Genomic DNA, 16,916 nt, shown 5'->3' with positions numbered 1-16,916 from the left:
ATAACATATGCTTGTTCTATAACTTGCCCTTTGGGCAAGCCCATCGCTATGTTTTAACGAGCCTAGCGATAGTGAAACTCGTTCTCGTCTAAAGACAAGTTTGTCGCTATTTAATGCTTTTAACGAGTCTAACGACAAAGATAACTCGGTCCTTTTCATTTTTAGAGAGTCTGAAAAGGTACGTAAAGTCAACTCCGAAAGTCCTTTTTCGTCATCTAATCCCTTAAGTCCGAAAAAGTATAAAACAATACAGAAGGGATGAATTTTCGATAGTTTTTACGAGCCGAACAAAACAAGCGCTCGATCTTTTTGTGCAATAATCCCTCAGGTCCAAAAAGATTAAAATCTAGAGGAAGGATAGCACTTCCGGTCGCTTTAACGAGCTGGAAGGCCAAAACTCGGCAATCTTTTCATATTTTACGAGTCAGATGAAAAGAGCTTAAAGAAGACTCGTCTTTTGAGGAACGAGTGATAAAATGGGTTAGCAGCTGATTCCAAGTAAGGGTTGGAATTTTCCAATCACGGCAGTGTCACAAGGATGGCTAGTGAAATCACTCTTCGCAGTTGTTCCTCAAAATGGGTAAACAATCATATGAAGGTGAATGATCGGCCAATGGAAAAGTGGAGGTGACGGTGCAAACATGACCAAGGCTTTAATGGCTGATGATATTACATTCACGGTGGTTATTTACCGGGATAGTTCATTTTTTAACGAGCTTAAACGCGGGTGGAAACATTTGCTCGATCTTATGTTTATTTGTTAACGAGCATGAACTATGCGCTAAAACTGCTCGGATCTTGCGTTTATTTTTTAACAAGCATGAACTGTGTGCTAAAACTGCTCGAATCTTGCGTTTATTTTTTAACGAGCATGAACTGTGTGCTAAAACTGCTCGATAAGTTTGCATGCCCCCAGCATAATAACGCAAATCGAGGTGCATGCCCCCCAAGCTTCATTGCATTCAACTCGGTGGTTGGAATGAAGGTTTACCTTTGAGACTCGGAAAGGGGATTTGTTTCATTTTTTAATGAGGTTGACACAGTAAAAGAACTATCCTCATGACTCCTTGTTTCATTTTTTAACGAGGTTGACACGAGATTAGAACCGTCCTCGGAGCCCACTGTATTTACAGTATTTCTATCAGGGCGATGATCCACGCTGACAAAATGTTTAGGAATCTTCCGAATCCATTAGATATAGAAGATTTCATATTGTAGGTTCCCACTGTGGCCACTTTCGCCAGATTACTTGCAGGCGGTAGGGAAAAAGTACCCATTAAGGCAGGGTCTTTTAGGAGACCTACTCCAATATTTTGAAGCAAATGATTACTTCCATGGATCATTGGAATGCTTCCCGTAACTTGTCAACTGTCGGGGAGGAAAGTTTGTTGGTCGATGACTGTAATTCCTCCTTGAAAGGGAAATGCAATCTTCCTGAAGTAGGTCGACACAACTGCGGCCATGGCATATATCCAGGGCCTTCCCAGTAGGATGTTGTAATCGAGGTTTCCATCAATTACTTCAACATCAATTCCTACTGTTTTGCCCCCTAGTTCAACTTGCAAGTTACTTAAAATCCCGTATGGAGTGTATGATCGTCCATCAAATGCTTTTAACGTCGTTGACGATTTCGACAAGGGTGGTGAGCCTAAATTTTTCCAGCAACTCATCGACATAAGACATGTAGATGCCCCCTCATCAATAATTGTTCGATGAACAGTTTTGTTGAGGGCTTTCACTTGAATAAGGAAAGCTAGTTGAGCTGGTAACTGAGGGTCATATTCTTTATGATCAAAGGCCACAAGATTGGAATCCATTGGGCCAATCCCACCTATTGCTGATAATAAAGCTTGCTCTTGGGAGGGGCAATTTTGCGGTACCTCAAGTGTCGACATAGCGGACGGCGATTGGGCCAGGTCCTCTACTATATTATAATGCTGTGCTACTTTGGCACGAGGATTAAATGTCGATTTGTGTACTACTCCCTTTGGCGACTTTATCATTGGTTCAGGAATGATGGGTGGCACAACTTTGGTTAAAGTTGTCGTCGAACTACTAGGTTGTTCATTAGCCTTGTTATTCGACAGCCGTGGATTCCCGTAATCTTTATTCCTTGTCAAAGCATCATTTTTCTGCCTTGAGACAGACAACATAAGCACTTGGGATCGGGAAGCATTTTGATTAACAACCAGTTTGGTTCCCGGGATTGGAAACGGATCAGTCAATACCGCTGGGGTTTTTGAACTCTTAAAGAGTTTCTTAACTTCAGCTATATGTGGACAATCTCTCGTCCAATGATCCTCATCGCATATATGACACCCCGCAGGGGGTTTCCTTTTTCTCCCTTTCTTTTTCTTCTTTCCCTCTGGTTGCTTCAATTGTTTGCCCTCGTCGGTCGACGCAACATTTACTTCTGAGGCAAGAAGTTCCTCATTTGCATTTTGACTGGAAATCTTACAGGCCTTTTTAGATGTAGCCTTTGTCGATTTTGTATCTGTTTTGCCAATCACGCCATCGCCGGCGTGAGAGTCATTGTTTGATTTAGGAGGAGGAGGAATTGAGAATTCCGGTCTAGGGGCGTCAGGTATTTTGTCGTAGAGCGTGCCAGACTGAGTATAGACCAAGTCTAGATATTGCACACGAGCGATAACTTGCTCTTCCGTTACGACTCCCCCTTTTGCCACATCTTCCGTGATTGTAGGAAGTAAGGATTTGATAAACCATTCAGCTAATAGCTGATTGGGAACGTACGTTTTCACCATCCTACGACGACGTCGCCACTCATGTATATGATCAGATATGTGAGTGGCCGTTGTCTGTTTGAAGTTGGTTAGGAGTTCCGTTCCCGTTTCATACCTTATCGGTAATTGAAAATGGGTTAAGAAAGTCGTGGCTAAGGTACTGAAGTTGTCGAACGAAGCTCTAGGCAACTCAATATACCATTTTGTCGTTGGACCCGTTAACGTCCTCTGAAAAAGGCGAAGCCTTATCGAATCATCGTTTAGGGTGTTTGATGAACACCATAGATGAAATGTCATCACGTGATTCGATGGATCTTCACCTGGATTTCCATTAAATTTAGGAATATCTGACGGAAGTTTATGCGGAATCGCTGGCCACCAAGGGGCATAAGCAATTGGATCATTCGTCAGCCGGTTTAGATCTGGTAATTCTAGAGTTGCTACAAAGGGCAACTGTTGATTCAGGTTAGGCGAAGCATACCCAGGATACAATGGAATTGCCTGAGCAGTGGGTCTTTGCATACCAGCATAATGCTGGAAATTTTGACAAGGTTGATGGGCATAACCACTATAATATGGTTGCCCATTACTTACAAAGACTTGTTGCTCAGGTCCTTGATATGATTGCTGGAATGGCGGTTGTTCTGATTGAACCAGCCCTGGTTGTTGGACCATTTGCTGTTGTCCAATACTGGATGATTGACCAAGATGAGGAGTCATAGTACTTGTTTGAGCCTGAGTCACTCCAGATAAGGAGGCACTAACCTGAGGTTGTGATTGAGTCGTTGAGACAAGAGGCTGTTGTATTGCAACCTGAGGCTGTTGGGGTTGACATACAACAGGTAGCGCTTGTACTTGCGACGCAGTCACCATAGCAGGTATAGTGGGAATATTCGACACAGGGTGGACTGGTTGCATTGAATATACAACCCTTTGTTGCTGACGTAGTATTGGTACCCAACCGCTGGATGTAATTCCAGTTTGACCTGAACTTTGTTGTAAACTCCCATATGGTTGTTCTCCGGGAGGGAACAATGAAAAGGCATACTGCCCTCCATATGGCGGAAATCCAGTACTTAAAGGGTAGATTGGCCTTTGAAGACACATTGGATCAATTTGTTGAGTTTCAACGTAAGAAATACCAGATGATAATCCGGATGAAGAAATAGGAACTAACCATGTTGTCGAAGCAGTCCCTGATGGGACTCCGGCTTATTGTTGATAACTTGCCGGGACAGATGGTATACCATTGAACATCGTTGGAGTAGCAGCAGGAGGTTCTGCTGTTGCTGTGTCATTCGACACAGTCCTAGATGTTGACGGTTGTTCAGACATTTTGAGTCTATCCAAAAGATTTTCTAGCGATTCTACAAGAAATTGCGATGAAAAGAGACTAACTTCGAAGACCAACGAGGGAATGGATATGATTATTCCGTTTAAAATAAATTTTAACGACGCTTAGACACAACTTGCTTTTTCAATTTTAAAGAGTCGAGAAAAAGCCAAAGATGACTCTAGTCTCCTTCGATGTTTTAATGAGCCCGAAGTGACAAATGCTCGGCTGGAATTTTTCCGTTATAGAGTCTAAAAAAGGCCAAAAGGAACTGCTCTGGAGTTCTAGGTAGAGGGTGTGCCAAACTTTTCGCAAAACCGCAGAATACTTTTTAAGGTACGGGCGGTCGATCTTCCTGAATGTTGTGTTCAGTGCATTGCGATTAGTAGGGCGGCCGACATGGCTTCCTAAGGATAAAGGTTTTATGCCTATAGGGGTCTCCCAATATATACGCAACGGTACGTGGGAGCACAATCCGTACTGGCGCTATCGTCCCTCAGGAGGAATCACCCACCATCAACGAGATCGACAGTCACCAGGCTTTACGACGCCGGAACACGTCTCTAGCCTAGACCTCTATGTTGTGCATTATGTTGCAAAGCGTTGTTAAGTTCATTCAATTTATTTTAGGTTGATCTTTTTAGAAGTTTGCCTTTTGAGGTTCACCACGAGATGTATGATACAAATTCCTAAATGCAGTCTAAAGATGATAAGCAAGATTTTTATCTTTTCAACTTATGAAAATCCTAGCTACAAAGGGAAAAGAAAGACACCATCTTTTCTCAAAGAGCAATCAGCACACTCTAATGCGCTTTCCCTAAATCAAGCATGCAAACTATCAAGATGCAAATGCACAATGCAGGTGTTTGTTTTCCGCTTTCTTAGTATTGATGCCTACAAAAGAAAGCTTTTTGTACAACTTTGAATTTGCTTTTAAATGACAAATACAAACAAGTTTACTTTTTCGAAATCAGAGAGGGTAGAAGAGATTACAACACTTTACGATTTTCGAAATGAACACTTGTTTCGACACTTAAAAGAGACAAACTCAAACAAAAAGCAAAAGTAAATGTATAATCAACTGCAAACAGCCAATGAACTCTCTCCTAAGATCACAATCAGCAGATCTGCATCAAGGGCTACAGGATGACTATTTCACTCTTGCAAAGGAAAACTGTAAATGACGCCACAAACACATAAAAACACTCACAGTCTTTTTGTACAAAAGGAGGCGGAATTTAAGTAGAGAAAAGGAGTTATCAGATTGGTACCTATGCTGGTTACAGGCTGCAAAAATCAGAGATCAAAACAAGGCAAAACAGAGCAGAGAACCCCAGCTGCACAAGGCCTAACTGGTTCAGCGCAACCTCAACACAGGGGTTTTGACATTCAGCGCAGGTAGCCTTCACGGGACCTGCGTTGAAATGCAAAACCTCTTCACAATTGTCGCGCTGAAGGAGAAACGAGAGTTTCTCACTGGGTTCTGGGTCACAGATTGCTGATTAATCTACGGTTTTAGGCCAAATCAAAGCAACAAGCAAGGTACAATCAAAGGGATGCTTTGAGGGGGTACTAAGATCTATCACAAAGGATCATCAAATCATTTGTGAATCCATTGTTCAGATCATAGACAAATCCAGTGATTGGATCAAGGCAGCAACTGTCTACTTTGCATCTGAGAATAGCAGATGCAGTTCGATTGTTGCTGTTGAGTCTATGAAACAAACAATGATAGAAACACAAATAAAATGACTAAACAAATCTCCCCAGCGGAGTCGCCAATTTGTTGTGGGGAAAAATGCCTATGCAGGACGATCCTATCCACCTAAGGTGTGACAGTGCCTTAGCAACAAACAGAGACAACTATTCTAGTATTCTTCCTTTATGAATTAAGAATGAAGAGATAGATAGATGGACTAACCGATGTCTTCCGTTTGTCCCTCGATCCGGCTTCTCTTCTCTTGGAGAGTTCCCAGCTACTTGCCTTCTCGCCCGCCCAGCTTCAAGAGGTTTCTGCAAGATCACAAGAAGAGAACACTACACAAGACATGGATTCATATTCATAACTAGTTCAGGATTAGAAATAAACTAAACATACTAATGCATTCATACATCAAAAATACATCAGCATATAGGAGAAACCAAGATAGCTTTATTGATGAATAACAAGGTTCAGGAAGAGATACAACCCAGAGGGCTCCAATCCAGCATCTCCTTCCCAGCAAATGGAATTCCTATCTTCACCCCCTTCAAAGCATTAAGCACCCAATGATTCCAATCTCAAACCAACAGCAATTCTTTGCAATAACAAAATTCCAACCTCTAACCTCCGGATCTCTGGGATGAGTGATCTATATATAGATATTTGTAGAGGTGTGAGTCAGCTCTGGGTTTTTGATTAGTTTCTTCTCTCTGATAGTTCTTGATGCCACTTGGAGATCTCATTGATCTCTTACTCATCCTTGGGCGATTTTGAGAGGCAAGTGTCCCATGAGAAGTTTCTAGAAGATTCCATGATCATCCACCTCGCAAACTGTCTCCGCCACTTGTCTTTTTCTGATCAGCGCACCCTCACAGTGTATTTAGGTGCACTGAAACGCAATTCCCGTGAAGGCTACCTGCGCTGAATGTCAAAACCTCTGTGTTAGGGGTGCGCTGATCCAGTTTTGACCAATTTTGAGTAGTTTCTGGTGGAGAACTTCTGGGAGAAGCTGTAATTTGTTGACCTTGTTCCTTTAGGAGTAGGAACAACACTTTTAGGGACTTTGGATCCCTTGGTTTATGGACATTTCATGCTTAGAGCTGTAAGGCACAAAAAAGTCTATAACAGTTAGCCATGGTTGGTCATGGTTGACCATGATTGATATTATAAACACAAGGGAATAATAAACCTAAGGGATTAATACCCAAAACCCAAGGGATTATAAATCCAAGGTAATAATATTAAGCCCAAGGTATAAAAACCCTAAGATAAATATTGTAAACCCTAAAATAAACATGGTTGACCATGGTGTATTTTCATATTGAAACAAACTTTGTCACAATGTGATGTTTGACCATGGTTGACCATGATTGACTATGGTTCACCATGATTTATTTTATAAAACATGGTTGACCATGTTTGATATTATAAGCCAAAGGGAATAATAAACCCTAGGGATTAATACTAAAAACCCAAGGGATTGTAAACCCAAGGAAACAATATAAACCCAAGGTATATCAACTCTAACATAAATATTATAAACTCTAAAATAAACATGGTTAATCATGGTTGACCATGGTTGACCATGGTTGACCTTGGTTGATTTTCATATTGAGATAATTTGTGTCATAATGCAACATTGGACCATGCTCGACCATGGTTAGCCATGATTCATTTTCATATCAAGACAATCATTGTCACAACCACATGTTGGACTATGGTAGACCATATTTCATTTCCATATTGAGACAAATTTTGTCACTATGTGGTAGTGGACCATGGTTGTCACAATGTGACAGTGGATCATGATTGACCATGATTGGTTTGCATATTGAGACAATCTTTCTCATAATGCAATGTTGGACCACGATTGATTTTCATATTGGGACAATGTTTGTCACAATATGACGTTAGACCATGGTTGACCATAATTGACAATGGTTGACCATGTTTGACCAATATCGACCATGATTGACCACGGTTGATAGTGATTCACAATGATTGAGCATAGTTCTATTCCTATAGATTTAATTCTATTATATTTAATAATATTATTTAATTGTAATAACAATATTATTATTTAATTATAATAATATTATTATTACTGGATCTTCCATTTAAATTTATAGACATTATCTAATAATATTATTAGATAAATAATTATCATATTTAGTTATTAATAATGTTATTATATATATATATATATATATATATATATATATATATATATATATATATATAAACAATATTATTAATATTATATATTTAATGTTATGTCTAAAATAGTAATTTTATGAATGTTATTTATGAATATTTATTTTAATATATTTTATGTTTTCCATATTTATTATTTATGTTAGCTATGTTTATATTAATATGTTAATAGTATATATATTAATATTAATAATGTTAGATCTAAGATTTGTATGATCTATATTGTACATAAATGTCTTTCTGATTAATCCTAATGATGTGATTAATCTAAATACATTTATCTACAATATTAATAATTTTACAGGAGTAAATGATATAAATTTATTATTAGTAATAATATTCATATAAATAAATATATTATTATAAAAATAATTTATATTTTATAAATAATAATAATAATAATATTTTTATTTTTAAATTATTTTTATATATTCTAAAAATTATATAAATTATATTATTATTATAAATAATAATAATAATAATAATATTTTTATTTTTAGATTATTTTTATATATTCTAAAAATTATATAAATTATATTATTATTATTATTATGGTGGTTTATAATAATAATATTATATAAATATTATTATTATTTAATTATATTAATTATTTAAAAATAATATTTAATTATTCAAATCTTTCAAATCTATTGATGAAGAAAATTTTTCCTTGGATAATTACATGAGAATGAGACTCAAGAATTTGGAAATCTTAAGGTTTATTGTATATTCCATTCTAATTTGTAAACATAAATTTTATAAACTATTTTTTTACATTATTATTATTACTATAGTGAAAAACAAAACCAAAGTAAAATAGTTAAACTTTAATTAATAATAACCCCTAATCAATTTTATATCTTAGATATTTATTTTAATGATTAATATTAAATCTTAATTAATATTAAAACTTAAATAATAATAATATTTAATTATATTATATATCTAATTATTAATATTATTTCCTAATTATTACCATTATATTTTAAAATTTAATATTAATAAAATGAAAATATATATATTTTTAATATTATTATTATTATTATTATTTAATTTTAATATATTTAACAATATATATTATATATTTAATTATATTATTTAATTATAATAATCATATTATTATTTAATCATAATAACGGGATGTTCCATTGAAATTTATAGACATTACTATTATAAACTTTAATCTTTGACTTTAATATTTGCATCTACTTTTACCGCATCTCCTATTTAAACTTATAATAAAAAATATGGCTAGTCTTTTGTTTTAACGAATATTTGCCTTGCCTTAAAATTTACAAGTGCACGATAATTACACAAGTAAATAACTTACCTCATTTTTATCTAGGATATCCATTTACATTGGAATATTAGAATTTCTATACATTATTTTTTAAGTGCAATACTGAACAACGTGAACACATTGATCTCCAAAAGAAATTATTTATCATTTCAAAAGTATGACGAGATTTAGTTTCTTTTTATTTTCATTCAAACAATCATCAATGTGTCCAGAAGCGTAAAACTTTGAAACTAAAAGAACATTATTATAACAATCAGAACCTTACTATAACAAGCAGAAAATGTTTGATTTTCCATTTATAATTTTCAAATCTAATTGCGGCCTTTATTTATTTATTGATTCCAAATTCCTTTTTTAACACGAAACTTATATATCTTCATTTGAATGGTTGCGATAGATTTATTGTCTGTAGCAAACGCTTGGAAAAATAAACACCGTTTGAGTACATAGATCTATAGAATCTACAGTTATACAACTGAAATATATACATTCAATAATAAATATATATAATTAAAACTATAAAACTAAAAGAACACGGGACGTTACTACGACAAGCATAAAATGTTTCTCAATGCAAATATGACAAAGAAATCTGTGATGTTCAGCCATTGAAGGCTTTGGAGTTAAGAAACCGCTCAAAAATAATATCATTACCAGATTCCTTTGATCATTTATCAAACCTCAAGGATTCCAAATTAAATTGACGAGGATTCCAAATTCCTTTGGGAAATTTAACTAAGCTTACATATCTTGATTGAATGGTTGTAATAGATTAACAATTTTCAGCGAAACGTTTGGAAAAATAAACACGCTTGAATGCATAGTTCTATACAATATTATAGCTATGCAACTGAAATATATACATTTAGTAATAAATGTGTATTATTAAAACTTTGAAATCAAAAGAAATCGCGTTTTCGAGAGCTGCCGAGCTGGAGAGCACTTACATGCTCCATAATAGGTAACCTTTTCAGTCTCCTTTCGTCACTCGTTACGTGTTTATAGAAATTTCTCTTTTGTCATGCGATGGATGGAGGCTACTGGAGCTTTTGAGCCATCACTGGGGGATGGAAGATAGACGTGTCCCATCCTGGTTTGTCTTCTTCTCATAGTTTTTGGCATATACTCTGGAGTCGAGTTTTTTCTGCATGCATTCCTGAACGTGGCATGACCTGGCTCATACATCTTATGAGCCGACGCTTGGCATTCTATTTTTACTATAGTGTCATCTTCTCCAGATTTTCCCTTTAGCCATAAAACACATCTCCTAGTCGCGGCCGGAGGTTTCTGCTCTCCATCTGGTCACCTTCTGGATGGGTATGTAGGAGTTTTCTTTCTACGGCCCCTGCTCTTTTATCCCCTGTCCAGACCTTCTATACTCCTCCGGGTGGCTGATTCAATCATCATAGCTGCTTTTTAAACTCTATCGCTCCTGTTATATCTGATAATATGACGCATTTATACAATTGGCCCATGGTGCTCTCCGCTCGGTGACGCTCGAGGTTCAGGTCAGTTATCTGTGTTTATATCTCTTATATTCCGTGTTAAAGTTATTTTTTGGCTCTCATATGGTTACAGAATTCGACTCTATCTTAACTGTTTTTATGCTCGTCTCCTGGTTCATATAAGAGGAACTTCTCAATTATTTCTGAATATCAAGTTTTCGCAATATGTGTTGGGGTCAGATTTTTTTCGGCTGGTGGGGGACAACCTATAAATTCCTCAAGAAATTCTTCATCACCTCCAAACCATGCTCAGATTTTCGTCTTAGGATTGGTCATTGGTGGTGTGTGTACGAGATTGTCTGCTGATCCCGTTCTTTGTCTGCTGATCTGCATGGTCCAGATATAGGATTTGATGTTCGACGCTCACGACCCTCTTTCTCTCCTACACTCCCTTATCGGCCGCTCATTGACCCGCCCTCTCCTCAGCCACGATTCTCTGTACCTCCCCCTCCTCCCGAACATTCCCCAGATGAAGCCATTCCCCTCCCTAACCCGATCGACAAGCCACCCGTGCCTGGCCCATCCCATTCCATACACTATATATCATCATCTCCCCTGTCCCCTGTTGTAAACCCTTCCATCCCCGTTGGAAATCCTCCACCTGCCCGGACCTATAGAGATGATTCTAAAGGTAAGGCTATACGGGAGTCTTTTTCTCCATATAACTCCCCAACATCTTCTGATATAAATTCTATTGACTGTGATATTGATCGGCTGCTGAAATGCGCTTCTTTAAATTTGAAGCCCCTTACCATCCACAAACCTGATCGTTCTCCTTCCCCTGTTATTAGCCCTAACTCTGCTGGAAATATCACAGTGTGCTGCAAAGAAAAGCGGGGAAGTAGACATTTTCGCGGGAGAAAGGGTTGTATGGATATGGCTTCCAGGGAGCTAAACCTAATTGACATTCCTGTTTCAGAGATCGCTTCAGATGATTTCTCCTCAAAAGGGCCTCTTAGAGCTTGCAAGCCATCAGATGTCCGAAATGAATAACATCATGTCAATGAATATTCGGGGCCTTGGAGCAGGCCCAAAGTTTTTGGCTCTGAAGGACCTCTTTCGATCCACTAAGTCCAGAATGCTCTTAATTCAGGAAACAATGCATGATTGTACACATAGCATTTCATATTTTAGAAGGATGTTCCCTACTTGGCACATGGTGGTCACTGATGCCGCAGGTTTGTTAGGAGATCTAGCTGTATTATAGGACCCTTTATGGATTAAAGCGGTCGCTTATAAATGTTTTGCAGGCATTCTCATCCTTGCATATTTACGTAACTGTCCAGATCCTGTGCACATTTTAAATATATATGCCCCACATAGACAACGTTTTCCATTTTGGCAAAAACTTCTTGCTTCTGAACTCTTTGATATTGACTCCTTAATGATTGGAGGTGATTTTCACTGCACACTGTGTAATGATGAGATTTGGGGCAATGGCAGGAAAATTGACCCGATTGGCCACATGATTCGCAATGCCATCATCCAAAATAATTTCATAGACATTCAGCCGGATTGTCGAGGGCCCACTTGGGACAACGGGCGGTCAAATGACTCTTTCTTAGCCAAAAGGCTAGACAGATATATCCTCCACGGAAAACTGATCGATAGATTTGGTCTGCCTATGATGAAAATCATTCCTGCACATATTTTTGACCACCGCCCAATTTATATTCAATGGAATAATGTTGAATGCAAGTCTGGTTACCCATTCAAATTCAACCGGACGTGGCTCTCCGACAAACACTTCAATCAGTTCATAATAGAGTCGTGGCAACGACATTCAGGCTCGTATCAGCACCAGACTCAGGATTTCATTACCCGCATGGCACTCCTCCGCAACAAGGTTAAAATATGGTAGTGGGAGAAAGCAGAAAGCAATAGAAAGGAACTGAAAAAAATAGAGAAGGAATTGCAATTATTATCCTCACGCTTCAAAAGTGACTCCTTAATTCCATATATCCAGAAACAAATTTGGGACCTCGAAAAAAGGAAGCAAAAGATTTTAGCAGAGGAAGAATCTACTTGGCGTCTCAAGAGTCGTGCCATCTGGCTCAAGGAGGGGGATAATAACGCCAAGTTTTTTCACAGGTTTGCTAACAGGCGGAGGCAGAAAAACATGATTTGGGAAATCAAGAATGAAGCTGGAAAATCTTTATATTCACAGGAGGAGATATCTCGGGAAGCTGTTAATTATTTCAAAAAGGCATACAGCAGAGACATTGACAGCCGAATCGAAGATATCCTATGGGGCATTGAACTGTACCCCACCATGTTTGATGAAAATCAAAACGATGCCCTCTTATCTGAAGTCACTAAGGATGAACTGCTGGCGACTATGAAATCTTTCCAGAAGGATAAATGCCCGAGGCCGAACGGGTGGTCTATCGACGACTTCATCCATTTCTTTGACTTGTTTAAGGCTGACATCCTAAATATGGTAGAGGAATCCAGATTAAACGGTTACATCAATCATCGAATAACCTCCACATATATTGCATTGATTCCTTAAAAAACACTCTCTACATCCTTCTCTGAATATCATCCTATTTCCTTATGCAATGTACTTTACAAGACAATCTCAAAGATTATTGCTATTCGAGTAAGGAACGTGTTATCCCTGCATCTTACTCCCGAACATCACAGCTTTCTAAAGGACAGGAACATCACGGATGTGGTGGCCCTCACTCAAGAAGCTCTACATTCTATACATTCTAAGAAACTGAAAGCTGCTCTATTGAAAATAGATTTAAAAAGGGCGTATGACAGTGTGGACTGGGGCTATATCCGATGTCTTCTAGCCAAGATTGGTCTAAATTACAGGTGTTCCAGGTGGATCATGGCGTGCGTGGAGGAGGTAAATTATGCTGTTTTGATTAATGGCTATCCCACCCCTTTTTTTAAAGCAGCCAGGGGGCTTAGACAAGGATGCTCCTTGTCTCCACTCCTATTCATTCTTGCAATGGATTCTCTCAGCCTCCATATCAAGAAGGCGATTCAACAAAAATAATGTCGGCCCCTTCCCCTATGCAGAGGGATATTCTTATCCCACAACTTCTTTGTCGATGACATCCTCATATCCACAATTCTATGCAGAGCTTCCTAGATGTGCTTATATGATATTTTGGGAAGATTTCAATGTGCCACTGGCATGACTGTTAATGAAGGAAAATCTTCCTTCCATGTTGAAGATATAAACGGGGATTTGATCCAATTCCTAACTGGTCTGTTCAATATCCAAGCTTTTCCTCTCCGGAGCGGACTTAAATATTTGGGATTTAACCTGAAATCAATGCGGTATCGGGTGGCGGACTGGACTTGGATTGCACACTGATTTTATAAGAAAATCGCAGTATGGGAGTTTTTGTGTTTATCTAAAGGAGGACGCTTGATTCTGACTCAAGCAGTTCTTGTCCAAACAATGGTATATTGGGCGCACCTATTCTATATCCCATCTGCTATAATAAAAAATCTGAAAAGGATGATTGCCAATTTTATTTGGGGGTGTCACATAGATCAATAGAAATTCCACCTAACTAAATTATCTGCGCTAACTCGGCCAAAGCATTTGGGAGGATGGGGCATATTAGAAATATCCCATTTTAGGAAGGCTCTTTTGTGCAAATCTATGTGGAAGGCAATCATGGGGGACTCATTGTGGAGCTCGATCATCCGTGCTAAATACATGGACAACATGGACATGTCCTTTTGGATTAGGGAAAATCACATTGGGACCTCTTTCAGATTAGCGATATGGAGAGGCTTCAGAAAATTGGAACCTTTTTTTAGACAGAATCTTATCTGGAAATTTCAGACGGGAGCAAAGATTATGATTGGAAGGGATGAGTTTGCTGGAGGGGCAGGGAAAATTCATGTATCTCCTCTCCTGATGAGAGCGCTCCACAACAAGGGGATTTTCTTCTGGGCCAACGCCATTCAAAAATGGGAAGGAGCTATTCCCATTTGGAAAACAGCGACAGATCTACAGCTCCATCACGACATCGAGGCTCAATGGAACTCTATTATAATAATGTTGCGTGGCCATGGAATTTTCGCTTAGGGGATAAAGATTTTCTTATATGGAAGGGATTGGACGGATCTGCGACAGCAAAAGTAAAACATATATATTTGCAGTTCATCACTTCTGAGGCTGATAATCCCAAAGACATATTTCCCCCTAACCTCTGGAAATCGGGATGTTCGATTAAGATCATCATCTTTGCATGGCTGGTTTTTTACAATAAGAACCTCACGTGGGAAAATTTACAAAAACGGAATTGGCATGGTCCAGCCATCTGTCCTCTGTGCAGGGAAAACACTGAAAAAAATTCCCATCTTTTCCTCACTTGCCCTTAGGTGCAGCCCATCTGGCAGAATATTACAACTCTCTACAGTCTCACCCACTATTCTTTTCCTACAATTTCTGAAGCTATAAAAAGATGGAGCACTATGAACAAAGAATGGAGGGCCATTCCCTTACTGACCATGTGGGCCATATGGAAATGGAGGAATGACAGGATCTTCAGTTCTAAACTGGTATCAAGCGCTTCTGTGTTACAATCTATCATATCACTATATAGCGCCCTTGAATTGTCAAGGAAACATAGGAACAACAATGCAAGGAACCATTCGACTTCAACAAATGGAATTAGGAATGGGTGGAATCCTCCGATACTGACCTCCACGGTTTCCCCTTGTGCCTTTTTCGATGGAGCTGCCCAACATGGGACATGTGCATGTGGTATATACATCAAAACAGCAAATGATCAGTCCATTGAAATCTACTGGAATGTTGGTCCAAGGTCCAACAACAGAGCCGAAGCGGTGGCTTTAATGGGCCTCCTTTCCTTCTGCATCTTTCTTGACATACCGAACCTGAAAATCTTTGGAGACTCGAGGGTTATCATTGATCATGTTTTGCAAAAGCATTATATAAAAAACATTCAACTTGCTGGATGGCTGGACAGGATTGCAGCGTTATGGAACAACAGGAGGGACTATTCTATTTCTCACATTGACAGGGACAATAATAAAAAGGCAGATGCTCTATCAAAAATGGGACTTACTTCTCCCCAAGGCACATGGAGGATGCAGATCAGAACGGACAACAACAGTTTCCAGATCCAGGATTTTTGTCATCCAGGCCTATAATTCTAAAAAAAAATGCTAAATTTCTGTTATGTTTTATTTTCTACTCAACCCCATACAATGGCATATCTCGCTGTATAGGTATGCGCTCACAGTTTTTTGTAGTTCATGAATATCTTCACACTGTATAGGTATGCGCTCACAGTTTTTTGCAGTCATGAATATCTTCTTGCTCTCTATACTCGCCGATCTGAAGTTTCCTTTCAGTCAATATGTTGTATATTCAGTTCTTGCTTTCTATACTCGTCGATCTGAAGTTTCCTTTCAGTCAATATGTTGTATATACATGTCATCTTATCAATTTTTTGAACAATCTTTTGGAATGTGGCATGATCCACTCCACAGTATGGTACCGGCAATATTGTCCAGAAACATGTATGTTTATATAGTTTCATGAATACAATATACATATATAGTTTTTTTGTGCTGAAAAAGTTGCAGGTTTCAGCACACTTAATTAGTGTTCCAAAATCCACATAGAAGTGGAAGGATGGTGAACGGATTGTGGTTCATAATGTAAATATGACAAAATTGCATAAAGAAATTTGTGATCTTTGCATGGAACGCAATGTTCTTAAGGATGAGTTAAAAAACTTCTCAGTGTTAATATAAGTTAAGTTAATTAGACATGAAGAGTTAGTTAAATTTAGCGAGTCAAGTTAAGTTCTAGTTGAATTTAGTGTGTGGTTGTATCATTGTATGTAAAGTTATTTTAGGTCAAAAATTTAAATACTTTTTATTGGGTTCATTATAATTATCAAATTTTGTTGATCAATAGAATAGCAACAATTTATGTGTTTTGTGTGTGAAATTTGTGTTTTGACTCCTCTTTCTTTCCAAAAAATTGGTATCAAAACCCTGGAAAAATCACAATCTGTGCCGCCAGCAAAACCAGTGAAAAAAAGGCAAAAAAGGAAATTAAAAAAAAAAAAAATTACATTGTAAAATTGTCTCACCGTCGTTAAAAAGATAA

This window comes from Pinus tabuliformis, chromosome 2_2, assembly GCF_031772625.1.
Source record: "Pinus tabuliformis cultivar Carrire ecotype Pingquan chromosome 2_2, CPIR1, whole genome shotgun sequence".
In the NCBI taxonomy this organism is placed as follows: Eukaryota; Viridiplantae; Streptophyta; class Pinopsida; order Pinales; family Pinaceae; genus Pinus; species Pinus tabuliformis.
This window is presented reverse-complemented; position numbering follows the sequence as displayed.